The sequence below is a fragment of the Pongo pygmaeus genome, chromosome 2 (assembly GCF_028885625.2).
Source record: "Pongo pygmaeus isolate AG05252 chromosome 2, NHGRI_mPonPyg2-v2.0_pri, whole genome shotgun sequence".
NCBI lineage: Eukaryota > Metazoa > Chordata > Mammalia > Primates > Hominidae > Pongo > Pongo pygmaeus.
This window is the reverse complement of record NC_085930.1, coordinates 77,876,183-77,890,929: the sequence shown is the minus strand read 5'-3', so window position 1 is coordinate 77,890,929 and position 14,747 is coordinate 77,876,183. Positions and strand designations below refer to the sequence as shown.

Sequence of the window (14,747 nt, the reverse complement as noted above, 5' to 3'; positions counted from 1 at the left end):
TCTTATTATTTATTCATATTACATGAGGTATCCAAAAAGAATTTCTCACAAGATATAATGAAGAAGATTTGTATATTGGAAGCTTTCATTTATGGTTGGAGAAAAACTGCTAAAGATTTGTAATTTTGAATGAACATTGGCATAAATAGAAAGCCAGCGTGCAGAGCAGAGAAGGCTGATATTTTTATGCTAAGCTGTAGAAATCAGGAAATGTGTGATAAGGTTATCTGACAAATAGATTCAGAGAAGCCACAGAGAGAGGAAGGGGAAATCAAAGTGAACATTGATGAATGTGGGTAAGGATATTGTGTGTTGGGGAAGCATCTTAGTTCTTCCATTTAATACACATGTGATGTTTGAAGCACTCTTATGAAAAGTCATCTTTCATGTTAAGTAGAGATCATGTATTTGTAACATTTCTATTTGGTAGTCATATCTCTAGCTATTAAAAATCACATTGTGATAAAATAATCTTTTGATATGTGCTGACTGTAAAATGATATGGTAGACATTTTCTGCAATGTAGCAGGATTTAATAGAACTGGGAAAATAATGTTTTTATATTTCTATTATAAATAACATTCATATAAATAATCTTACCAGTTACTATCAATACAGGGAATTCTTATTTCAATTAATTAGTTAAAATCTTCATTGTTTTTGTGCTTTACTGTAATATTGCTACTGTTATTTGAAACACATTACATTTGTATAAGCACATGTAGCAATGCCAAAAATATTGGGGTGCTTACTCTGTGCAGGGGTTTACATTAGTTGTTGTAGTTGTTTGTTTTATTATTACCTTGTGCTTTGTCATATTTGCAGGCATGCTATTGCCTTCTTCCAACTCTTAAGTACAGTGACAAACATATTTCCAATTCATAATTTTGTGTTTTTTGTATTCCTGTCATTATGGTGTACTTTGTTGTTTTTGCATAGATTTTATAGTCTTTTTCCAGGTTTTAGGTTTGGTAATAGAAATACTTCTATTTCATCAATTTCAAGTCTTCTTTCAGAAATATTTCAGGAAGGCAAACTCCATTCTTAACAAGAGACTATGTTTTTGTTCTTTGGAAATGGGAAGATAAATAAGACCCATATTCTGTCCTCAGGTACCTAATAGAATACGCTAGTGTATTAGCTTATTAGCCATGGCATTTTCAATTGCAAGAAATCTAAGGCAAAAGGGAATTTTAGATCTTATAATTAGAAATACTGTAGAGTTGTTCACATTATGAAAAATAAGCTACAGTATTAGGGAAGAGTTTATGTTCAAATAGTTCAAAGCAGCAGTGGACATATTTTGAATTGTAAATTCCAAAGATGATCATAAAGATGACTCCTTGGCACTTGCTCCCAAATGGATTCATCCTTTTATTCATTCCGTCTTTCATTCATCCAATACTTACTGAACTCCCGTATTTGCCAGGCATTTGGTGCTAGGGATAGAGAGGTGAATAAGACCAAGTTTTGCCCTTATGAAAGCAGCAGTCTAATCTAGGGAGATAACAAACAGCCAAATCAATGAAGAGATAATGAAGTGTCACCTAGTGATCATTCCTATTAAGCTGGTATAAGTTGCTTTAAACTAGATGATGAAGGAAGGTCTTTCTGAAGCAGTGCCTTTGAATCTGAGATTTGACTGACATCTCTGTGAGTATCTGGGAAAGTCTTCAGGTGGAGGGTACAGCAGGTGTAAGACCCTAGGAAAGTGGGAGCTTTGTAGTATTTCACAAACAGTGAGGAGGTGGGAGTAAATTCAGCACTTTATGAAGTTTTGTGCATTGTTCAGTGTTGTTGGCATCAGTGAGTGTGCAATAGCTAGAAACAGGTCAATAAATTATTCATGATCAAAATGAATTTGCTGTTTCTCTGGCCACATTATTGCACCCTTGGGAAGTGGTTAGTTTGCCCCACCTGGGCCAAAGGAGAGTTCCTTATCCAAGAACCTGAATCAATATGTTTTAGTTTAGCTATGTTTTTCCACAAGCTCTTAAGCTCTTTAATTCCATAAAGACAATTATCACTCCTAGACTTAATCATTTTTCTCTTAGCCTCTGTGTTATCTTCTTTAATCTTGTTCAAGACTTGTTTCCTCCAGTCCCTTATTGTTTTGCCATTAAGCCTTATCAATATTTGCTTGGAGCTATATTTAATATATTCACATTCTTCTTTTTCTATTCTCTCTCATTTTTTCTGTGCAAGGACAATGTAAATGTCATGAAATTATCAGAATCTTGAATTCTGATGTCACATTCATGTTTTCTATCATAATGACTTCTTTTAAAGAATAAGGGTATATATCTCTTATGAATGCTTCTTATTTTTAAGTTATAATGTTTCTGCCTTTTAAATTAGAGGTGGTAGGATGGTGACATGCCTATGTTAAATTTACTTTTCTACTAGATGTGTTTCCTAACTACTCCAATCTACTCTTGCCTATACTGTAATTTTCCATGCTGTAACCAGATAATTCTTTCTGAAATACAAATTTGACCGCACCATAATTCTGCCTAAAATGTGTCGATGATTTCACATTCTTTTTGGGTAAAGATCAGCTCCTTACATGACCTACAAGGCCTCAATGAAATAGACTCAACAGCAGGGAGGCTCCACTCTGACCAAATCCCTTCTCACTTCACCAGTTTCCATTCACTGACCTTTTCTTCCTTAGTTTCTGTTCTCCATGCCAGTCTGAAAACAGAGAATTTGTATGTACTCATTTGTTGTGTTCACTACATTTTTTTCCCTCCTTGACTAACTAACCTATACATCTCCCAAATCTCAATTCAATGATCACTTCATGACAGTCACCATCTCTGGACAGATTGTTAAAAGCAGATCTAGACAGAGTACCACACGTAATTTCTGGTCACTCTAAAACATTATACATGCACACAGAATGCATACACACATATACCCCATACACATTCCAGGTAATATTCAGAAATCTTACTATTTTAATAGAAAAGTGTTTGCTTAAGTTGAACCATGCTCAAAAAAAGAACATTCCAAATTATTAAGCTGACTAAAGCTGTCTTTAAACAGCAGAATACATATACCCACTGTTCAGATTAGCTAAATGGGGAAATAACTGCTTTTCAAGGTTATTAACCCACAATATTCTAATCTCAGATGCTGTACTAGAATGTTCTGGTGAAAGTTATTAACCCACAATATTCTAATCTCAGATGCTGTACTAGAACGGTCTGGCACAATTATTGTTTGGTTTAATTTTTCACTCTAGTGAGCTGTAGGCTGACACTTATATTACCAATAGCTTATTTTCATTGTAAGCAGCATACAGTGTGATGCTCAAAATGTAAATAGGGTAATTTTTACCATTTTCAGGAGCATCTAATTCATCTACAATTGGATAACTTTTTTCCACAATTTGTGAAATACAGGTATATCTGTCAAAACTGATGCACAATTTTCTCTCTGTTTCTTTTATCTATATAATGACTTACCCAATTCCTAGTGTGCAAGAAACATTATTGATATCTTATTGAATCCTGATGCTTTCTGTATATACTACTGTGATCTTGGTGGCATCTTCATTTATTATTCTAGTGGATGCATATAACTTACTCAGTATTTTTATGAGACAAGAAGCAGTATCTCTCTTTTCTAACGAAGCATTTAGACAGTAAATTCTGTTAGCATGGATACCAATGTGGTCCTACTCACCACTGCAACTTCATTGCCTAGCATGGCACCAGCACACAGTTGAAACTTCATTCTTGAAACAGCCTGTGGGTTAGGGATATTCTACCTATTTACTAGTGATGAAACTGCCCCTTAAAGGAATGGGTGAGTGATTGCCAAAGTTTACACAGCTGCTAAGTGGTAGGGGTCAGGCTCTTAGTCGCAGTGTGGCTCATTATCTAGCATCTGCTAACATGTTATGAAGGCATTTTGCTACTTTAAAATAATTTATTTATTCAAACTTCATATTTACTGGTCAGATTTCCATTGTCAGATTGAGAAAATAAATCATTTGCAGAACAGTAGCAAACATCTTACTTGCATTCCAGTTGTGTATGGGTTCTTTTAAACTTCAGAATATTCTTTTCTTATTCCCCTTGCTATATATTGATGGCAACTGTAGGCCTAGGTTTACCACATCTCTATAGAACAAAGCCATATCTTATGAATTGTTTTAGGTGCTATCTGGACTGACACAGTTTTGTTATCTATAGCAAAATATTTACTGCTTTGTTGCAGAGAAAGCTAGCAGATGGTTTTCATGATGTCACAGGCAGGGAAGAGTAGACATGTAGGGTCCACATGTTTGGCCTTTTTTCCAAGAGTCTAACTTCATATATTCATGAGAATTTTGAATGAGGAAGTCAATAAACTTGTTATTGTTCTATAATGAGAAATCTTTACTTGCTGAAAACAAAGCCTATTACTGTGTTCTAAAGAATAGATCTCAGTCTGAAAAGAATGCTTGTGCAAGGGTAAACTTACATAAAAAAAACTTGTATAAAATTTAAATATTAGCAATCATGATTAAGGATATTATTAATTGTATATATATACTATGTGCCAAACAATTGGCTAAGTAGTTTATATTTTATCTTATTTAATCCTTAAAACCCTTTTAACATACGAAAAAACTTAGAACTTGAATGTTTAAGAGGGTAATTTATGTTCTAAAAACTAATAATTAGAAGAGTTGGGGTTAAAGATATGTTGAACTCTAAAGTCTAAATTATTATTGCTTATATTATTCTTTCTAAAATTAAGATAAATATTATATATTCATTGTCATGATTACTTTTATAATATATTTTTCCGACATGTCTAAAATGCTGTGAAGGTAAAGATCATTATGTCTGTTTAATTTACCACTATATTAAAAGTATTATATTGCACCACCAATTATATTGTATAAGATTTGTGTGCATCGTAGACACTCAATAAAATATATCAAATGAATCAACTTGAGCTTTGAAGGTTGGGATTGTCACAACATCAAGAGTGTTATAGCCTTTCTTCTCAGACTTTTTTGGGGAGTTGGAGATAGGAAACTGCAGAGTTTAGCCTGTTTGGAAGAAAGCTGGTGTTTTATAAAGTTTGCAGCATCACTGGAATCCAGTGACTCAACTGCCTTTGACCATGAGGTTTCAATAAGAGGCAAGAGGAACTTCAGTTCCAAGGAAAATCTCCTGATTAAAAGAGTCGTACACTGATCTCAAAAAAATTTCAGTGGCAGCATGGCATGGAGTTCAAGAGTATGGGCTCTGGGGCTGGGCTCGGTGGCTCACGCCTGTAATCCCAGCACATTGGGAAGCCGAGGGGGGTGGATTACAAGGTCAGGAGATTGAGTCCATCCTGGCTAACACGGAGAAATTCCGTCTCTACTAAAAATACAAAAAATTAGCTGGGCATGGTGGCCGGCACCTGTAGTCCCAGCTACTCAGGAGGCTGAGGCAGGAGAAGAGCGTGAACCTGGGAGTCGGAGGTTGCAGAGAGCCGAGATCATGCCACTGCACTCCAGCCTGGGTGAAAGAGCAAGACTCCGTCTCCTAAAAAAAAAGAGTATGGGCTCTGGGCCAGATTATCTGGGTTCCATTCTGGTGACTTTTCAAATGACTTCTCTATATCCAAATGATCTCATCTGAAAATTGGAGATAATGATTGTACCTGCCTCATAGGATTATTATTATTAAGATTAAATGAATTACTGATAAAGTACTTAGAATAGTGCCTGATACACAATATATGTTATGTAGTGTTTGTTACATGAGTATTCATTCTAAAAAGTCATTTAAAATATAAACTAAATGCTTATAGATTTTTTAAAAATATATTATGCATTGGCTCGAAAACTAAGGGATATTATTTGATAAAGTGTTAAGATGTTCTCAGTGCTAGAATTATATAATAATGGCCACATCCTGGAACCATAAAGGCATTCTTAAGGAAGTTTATATTTAAAAAAAGCAAAATAAAGAGCCAGGAATGAGTAACTAGTGCACAGACTGTGAAACCAGAGGATAATATTGTATATCTGTAAATACGCATAACATTAAAATCCTTAATTTGACAATTGGCAGGAACACAGCATTGAATCTTGTATATTTTCATTTTCTCTTTCTCTTCTCTACCACATTCATTTCCATGTTACTTTTATCCTTTTCAGAATGACCAATTACTTACATTTTAAACTGTAATCACTGTACTTGGGATTTATTTCTCTTACCTTATACTGGAAAAAAAATGCAAAAAAAGTGGCATTCCGAATTTATGTGTCATTTTTATATTGGGAATTCAAGGAAAATAAATATTTTTGTGACTTTATTTCTAAGTGTTACATTTGCTTATTTTGTCTTTTCCCTATTTCCCCCTTTCCCTGTCTTTGGCATGACATTTGGAATTGTTATTGGAAAGAGAATCAACTCAGAAATCAGGAAAGTTAGCCAGTGACATATTCCTTTATTACATGATGCAAATGTTTTGCTTTGCTCTTTTAACATTTTTCTTTTCCATAACAAGAAGTTTTTCAGCTACATTTCACAGATTTTACATCTCTGCATCTAACAGAAACATAAAATGTAGTTAGCATTTAGGTATTTGTATTTCATTTTACTAGGCAGGAATGTGGAGTGTGTTTGTGTGCTTGTGCATGTGAGTTGGAAGGAAGTGTGGTTGCCCAGTACTTCCTCAACTCATGACTGAAACTTTGTTCCAGTTCAAGAAGGAAATAAAGAGCCCTTCAAAATATAATACTGAATACTTTATTCATCTGCTCTATAGAAATCAGACCAGGAAGCAAATTAAAATTACAAGAATATCCAAAACAGAATTATTTTGCTTGCTGTCTGTGTATTTGACCACTGCCTTTTATGATTTTAACCTTTCCAGACATTCTCTTTGGGGATGGTTTTCCTTGTGGCCCATAAGAGATCCCACTGAAAATATTTACTAGTTGTTCCAGATTTCCCCACAATCCCCATTGCACTAAGTGGCGACTAATGTGGGAGCTGTCATGTTTGGAAAATACCATGATGCCATAAGTTAATTTCATACCCGTCACAAGATCTTGCATGGGATCCCAGGGGACCAGTGCTATGTCACACACTACTGCAAGCGTTCGTTAGTACCTCTCAAAGCAATGACCCATGGCCAAGAGATCTTGTTGCAACATATGGCAGCACCTGTCACCAGGTTTCATGACTGGCATAAAATTAACCTGTTTTCCTGTTTGATGTGCTGCTTTTTTTGCATTATCCATAAAAAGGATGAGAATAAATTGTATTTGGAAACAATTTACTTTCAAGAAGTATAATGGTAGACTTGGGATACTGGACATAATGAATAGACAGTGTCCTTGTAGAAGTACACACACTGCTATTCAGTAAAGGTGGTATTTTATGAATTTCTGAATGGCAGTCTGCAAATCTCACACAGGAAGCAACATTTTAGTTTCTGAACTCTGTCAAACCCAGACATAGAGCAAGAAATGACATTATTGTGAGCCACATTATGGAAGAAAAATCCAGGAAGCATGAGTTTCAGATGTGAGTTTGCCCTTGCCTTTCAAATGGTTTCAAGCAACCTTGAGCTTCCTCTCTCTTCTCTCTATATTTCGCATGCTCAGATCTTAGTATTCTAATGGGGGCACACGAAAAAGGGACCCACAGAAGAACAATATTCAGAATGATGCCGAATATTCAGTATTTTAGAAAAATAGATTAATGGGATTTAGTCTTTAAGTCTTAAAACTGCAATTTAGCAGTTATTTTAGTCCACCATTTATATATGGCTTTCTACCTCAGAGAAATAGTAAAAGTTTTTTGATCAAATGATTTCTCAATGGAGAAAGTATCTGGTTTCTTGCCTCACTTTTCTTTTCTTTTCTTTTGTTTTTTGGATCTTCTTATATATCTTTTTGCAGAGCCTTAAGCTTCTTAAAATATTTATTTTAATTGAGGGAGGAGCTGTTTTCTATAGCTAGTCTTTTTCCTTCTTCTTAAGGTAAATGCTTCTTAGATTCTGTGAGTTTTAAAATTCATATACAGCAAAGAACAAAGATAAATTTAGCAGTCTTTTTCCTCTATCTCACTACCAAGTCCAGGGAACAAATGGTGTTGTTCTTCCACAATCTGGACTGGTTGCTCTGAATTCTGGAGTAATCAATTTTTCCTGGCATTTCTTAAATGGTCTTTTTTATTCACTGAATCTCCTTTGAAAGTATAAACATTAGTCCTTGTTCTGTGGTTTTGGAAATTGATGACTGCTGTTCTCAAAGGATAGTATAGTTGGGATGATTGAAGGAGCAGAGCAAAAAGCTGAATTGAAACAATGGAGGGAGGGAAGATAGTACCAGAGACAATGAGAGAAGTGGGCAGTGATTGGGAGGGAATCTGAAGTAGGGATTGGGGACTTAAAGCCTGCTTAGACTTGATTAATAGATGCTGTAAAAATGAAATGCTGAGACAAGGGATAAAATTGCACTTGAGAAGTCACTTGAAAATGTGTTAACGCCTTTACTTGACAAGCATTTATTTTTTCATCCTGGGTATAAAACCACTGTATGAAAATGTAGATCATTTTTTCACATTGAGTAGTTTTTAACTGCTGATTATGGTTATGTTGTCCTAAAATCAGGTTTCTATTATCCGAAAGAAAATAAAAAGAAATAAATATAGGTGTGCAAAGATAAGTATTTTGGAGGCATGGATCTTCAGGTGAAGTGTCATGTAATATCTTTGCTAAGTCGGGATAAAAATAAAATTTAAAACTGAAATTCATATTTAAAAAGTTCTTAGTAGAATCTAGGCATTTTTTTTTTAGTGTACATAACAGTGATGAAAATTTTTTATCTAAAAGAATGAGGGATTTTGCAAGGGATTTTCAGGAGACTGTGGCACTGTCATGGATGGTAGCTATACCATTTTCTAACAAAGTATGTCAAGAAAATTGAACATCAGTCTTCTTACTAGAAAAGACAATCTGTGGCAAATTATTTTATTAATAACAGCAAACCAAGGAGCCACAAAATAATTTAGATAAGAATTAAAGTGCTGAATAATTTAGATAAGAATTAAAGTGATGAAACGGTTTTATTACTGGTAAAGCTGAATTCAGAACTGCTTCTGGTAATTTTACTGTATCAAGCAGGCCCTAAGAAAGACAACCTGAAACTGTTTAAAGGGAGATGTTCAACAATGGTCACAAGATGCAGGACTCAAGAGCTTCCACCATTACAAACCATCACCTTTACTACCACCAACTAAATACCTTTTTCTCTGAGAAGGAGTCCGTGAAGGGTAGAGATGAAATAGGAAAAATTTGGTTGGTTGGGTGGGTAGTAAGTTTAATCACCACTCTTCTTTAATGAGTAATAGAGTGGAAATAACTTTCCTTTCTGGTTTTAAAAGTTAACTAATAGTAAGTGTCTTTGTCAAAACACATAGACACACACACGCACCACACACACACACACACACACACTACAACTGTTTGCTACAGGATTTCTAATTGATGATATCACATTTTCTAACCCAGTAGTTCCCAACTGGGGTAATTTTGTCCCCTAGGGGACATCTGACAATGTCTAGATACATTTTTTGGTAGTAATGACTTGTACTACTGGTTTCTCAAGGGTAGAGACCAGTGATTCTCCTAAATTCTCCTACAACACCCAGCATATCTCCCCACAACAAGGAATTCTTCAGTTGGAAATTTCAAGGGCCCTCAGGTTGATAAGCCCTGTAATTGCTTGAAGTAACTTAATCTCCCTAGTAATTGTGCAGTATCTCATAGTTATTCCTTCTTCCACTACTACTCCCCATAAATTTGCCTACAAACTTGAGAATTTACATAACTCCAGGAGTACAATAGAAAGGGACCTCACATCCAAGTGCTTGGGTACCGTGCTATCTTCTGGTTCCTTATTTGCCTTCACCATTATGATTTACCATTGGTAAAGTCGTGGTCATGTTGGTTCTCCTGGACTACCAGGGCCCAGAAATCTTCTCTTGTTGATGGTTCACCTCTGTCTTAAAGTCTATTTTGTCTAATGTTAATATAACTACCCCAGATTTGTTTTATTTTTCCAATTTGTATCTTTTTTTTTTTTTTTTTTTGAGGCAAAGTCCCACTCTGTTGCCCAGGCTGGAATGCAGTGGCACAATCTCAGCTTACTGCAACCTCTGCCTCCTGGGTTCAAGCGATTCTCATGCCTCAGCCCCCCAAGTAGCTGGGATTACAGGCACATGCCACCACGACTGGCTAATTTTTGTATTTTTAGTAGAGACGGGGTTTCACCATGTTGGCTAGGCTGGTCATGAACCCCTGGCCTCAAGTGATCTGCTTGCCTTGGCCTCCCAAAGTGCTGGGATTACAGGCATGAGCCACCATGCCCAGCCTATTTCTTTTCCCTATATTTTTGCTTTTGCTCTGTAAATACCTTTGAATCTACAGTTTATCTCTTTTAGATAGGATATAATCGTATCATTATAAAAACTATTCTGCTAATCCTTACTTTTTATTAGTGTTTAATTCATTTACGTCTTATATAATTACTGATAAGATAGAATTGATGCCTGGTGTTTCTATGTCTTTGCTTTTTTTTTCCTTCATATCTGCCTTCTTTTGCGTTAAATAAATATTGTCTGGCATGCTGTTTTATTACCTTGTTTCTTTTGCTGTACCTTTAAAACTATTTTCTTAGTATCTGTTCTGGGGAATACAATTAACATTTTATTAAAATAATCTAGATCAGATAAAAATTAACTTAATTTAATAGTATACAGAAACTTTGTTCTAATATGTACCTGTTATTTCCTTCCTCCTTGGCTGTTAGTGTCATACAAATTACGCTTTTATGCTGTGTAAGCCCATTAACGTGGTATTATAATTCTTGATTTATGTAGTTGTCTTTTAATCAGATAGAAGAAAAGAGTTACAAAAATATTTTAATACTTTCTTTTGTATTTTCCTTTGCTAGTGTTCTTTATTTATTTGTATAGATTGAGGTTAACATCTAGTGTTCTTTCATTTTAGCTTGAAGGATCCTTAACATTTTTGGCAGTGCAGGACTGCTAGTAAGAAATTATCTCAGTTTCTGTTTATCCAAGAATGTCTTCTTATTATTTTTGTGATTTTCAAAGAATAGTTTTGCTGTATATAGAATTCTTGGTTGACTGTTTGTGACTGGTTGCCTTTCTCATTCAGCACATTGAATATGTTATCCCACTGAAAAATGTGAATGGCTTCACAAATTTGCATGTCATCTTTGCCCAAGGACCATAGTAACCTTCTCTGTATCGTTCAAGTTTTAGATGTGTCACCAAAGCAAGCACTCTGGATCCTTCCATACTGCAATAGAAATGAGGAAGACTTGGGGGAACTTACTATTTCTCTCTATATAAATCCTGCCTTTGCCACTTTTTATCTGTTTTCTGGACTATACTGTATAGAATGCAGGGCCTCTCTAAGAAAACAAAATATTTTTATTTTGTTTTTATTCCAGTGATCCAAGTAAAAGCCCTGCTTTTGGGGAATCTGGTGGTTTTCTAACAGCTCCTGCTCTGATTGTTTCCTTGTATTCCAGTTTTCTGCCTAATCACATGCAGAACCATTCCATTCACATAGTGAATACATCTCTCACTCGACACGGGTATTCTCATTTATGGGAAAGAAACACAAATCTTTCATTTGAAAAAGATATTATTATGTTTGTTTATGCAGTACCTAACTAAAACTTGATGATCACTTTCTCCTCATAGCCATTCCCTTCACGAATATCATTAGCATTCAATGCAAAAATTAGCCTGCAGTCTTCCCCTAATGTTTGCATGTATCTTTTTTGTGATCCAACATTTTGCTATTAAATAGAACGAATTCCGTGGAGACATGATTAGATAATATCAAGAGTCTAAGTTTCCTGAGATTAGCAGTCACACGTGGTTTATTTAAGTCCTTCATAGAATGTTGTGACTACTATCTTTCTATTTATGTACACATATATCTATGAAGTACTTATTCATCCATCCTTTTATTCATTAGTCTAGCCAGTCAACCATCTATTCATCTATCTGTCTATCTGTCTCTAACATATCTTTTTCTTCACAGGAATTCAATTTGATGTTAGCATATGATAGTTGTCTAATAAATACATGTTAAATTAAATTCATATGAGGAATACAGATTCTAGTGTAAACTATTGGCATTACTGAAATTTGGGGCTTGATCATTCATTTTGTGGGTGACTACCCCATGGGTACAGACATTGGATGTTTAGCACCATCATCCCTGGCATCTCAATATATGCTAGTATTATTCTCCCAATTGTAACAACCAAAAATGTCTTCAGATAACATAAAAACATCCATGGGGGAAAAATCCCTCTCCTCCACCCCAGTTGAGAACAGCTGGTATAAAAGCATCCTTTCCTTCTTTTATCATAGTATGTATGATTAAAATAAATGTTAACAACGACTAATAGTAGGGAATTTATCGGATGAATGAATGCATTTACATATGTGTTTTCCAGATAGTCACATTCTCCCTCACTGATTCATCCACCCATTTATTATTCAACAAACACTTACTATGTACCAATTATGCACTAAGTACTTTGCCAGGTAGTGGGGATACATTAGTGAAATATAAGTTTCTGCCCTGATGGCGCTTACAGACTTTTGGTGGAACTAGATAAAACTGAACAAACAACTAAACAAAGATATTACTAATAAGTGTTTTGTTTACAATAAGGCAGGAAGTTATAAGGGAAAGACGGGGGGCTGCATTAGATTAGTAGACAAGGAAGGACTTTCTGAGGTCACATTTAATGTGAGAATTGAATAATAAGAGGAAAACAAAGATGTGAATAATTTATTCATTAATTTTACTTATTTCTTATAGCATATGAGTTTTATGCTGGGAGTGCAAAAGGATGATCATTTGGTGGCATATCAACTTGCTTCTCTACCCATATTTGTGAAAAACACCAGATTGTTTGTGTGGAAACCATTGGGAACTGTTCCAAACCGTGTGAGAAGTCTGACATTTTTTATTGAGGGAGCATAGTCCTACCAATGTAAAGGCATTGTTTTATGACAATGCCGTGAAAACTGGTAAGACATTGAAAAGCAAAAATGAGACATGCAGACCTTAAAATATCCTGTGTGATAAGAACTAGTGATTGTTCACTGAAAAAGACAAATATTAGTTCTATCTTCATGACATTATATGTCATTGGGGAGGTGGTGGTGACCAGAGAAAACTGTTCAGAGGAAAATCCTTGCCTGGTATATTTAAAAGAAAGCAGGTAAATGCTTATTCATCTTTATTTTTTTTCTCCAACCTCAGTAGATCTAAGGACATTAATCAGACCTTGGGATAATTATATATAGCTGTGCAATGAGTACGTGGATTCATTTATAATTCCACTGGTAGTAGGTAATGCAATTAAGTACAAAATTCTGCAGAATCTATTATATCATTGTTTGACGAATCAAATAATGTATTCTGCATTTTTATTCTCATGAATATTTCCTTTATAAATAGATGTCTAAAATAAACTATTTTGCATATGCTTGCCTTATAAAAATAGGCTTATCCACTGGAAATAAAAAGCTGTTTTAAGCACATTTGTGTGTTTAAACATGCTTACACATGTTTTCAAGCATAATTGAAATAATTAGAATAAGTTTCATTATCACCTTTCACCTTTTATGCTAGATGCTGGATCAAGTCAAAACTGGAATTGCAAGTCAAACATCTTGATGAGATACAGAATTCTGTAAAGGAAAGAGATGAATTACAAAATACCATCTTGTTTGAGGAAGACATTATGACAGCTGGGTGACTTGGGCATTTAAATGAAATCTGATGAAGTCCCTCCCACCATTTTCTCTATAAAATGCCAATGGCATTTAAAAGTAGTGTCACCAGAGGAGCCAATGTATATTTTTATACTGCAATTAAGTAATTGAGTACAAAATTCAGTACAGTCAGTGGGAATGTGATCAGATGAATAAAGGAAGTCAGAGAAGATAATCATTTCAATTCTTTCCCTAATTTTGCTTTCTAGCCTAGTACTTAAAATTCACAGGCTTACAAGTCTCACTGGGCTCCAGAGAAGAAGCCTGACTCCTCCACAGCTGTGTACTCTCAGGCAAACTATGTAGACTCTACCTCAGTTTACTCAATTTTAAAATTGAGATCATAATTCTTGTCTTCTAGAATATTTGTGAGGATTGAATGAAATACTATGTATAATATGCACATTACATAGCTAATGCTCAATAAATCATAACTTTATGATTAGCAATGTTTGTTTCCCTCAGAAGTGACCTAAAACCAACAACAACAATATTTTTATTTTGCTTTCTATGGTCACTGCTAATTATGAAAACAAATGTACCTGCGTTGATGCTTAGGAAAGAAAAATGGTTGCAATGAGAGAGAGAGCAGTGTTTCCAGACTTGTGATGACTTTATTCAGTTTTCTGCATTTTGTTTCTCTCTGGCAGTTTTTTTTTCTCCTGTCACTTTCAAGATTGAACATAATTACGGTAATGAATTATAAATGAACATAATATGTAATGAATATAATTCATAAAGTTTATTACCCCCATTTTCATAATTCTGATTCCAAGTTAGATATCCCCTTCCAAGATAGGCTCCATAGCCTCCTGTGTAAGATGTCTCTGCCCACCCTACCCCAGATAACAGCACCCAGTTTGTCTCCTGCAAGGCACTTATCACAACTCTTAATGTTTTTGG

The 14,747-nt window shown here is 34.9% G+C and overlaps 1 protein-coding gene and 1 non-coding gene across 11 annotated transcripts in view; one reads left to right on the top strand and one right to left on the bottom strand.

Annotated features, from left to right (window-relative positions):
* Positions 1-14,747, top strand: part of CHL1 (cell adhesion molecule L1 like) — a 213,735-nt gene that overhangs the window by 74,062 nt on the left and 124,926 nt on the right. The window lies entirely within an intron of this gene.
* LOC129034364 (U6 spliceosomal RNA) lies at positions 11,215-11,318 on the bottom strand. Its single transcript, XR_008501862.1, has one exon. It is a non-coding gene; the product is annotated as a U6 spliceosomal RNA (small nuclear RNA).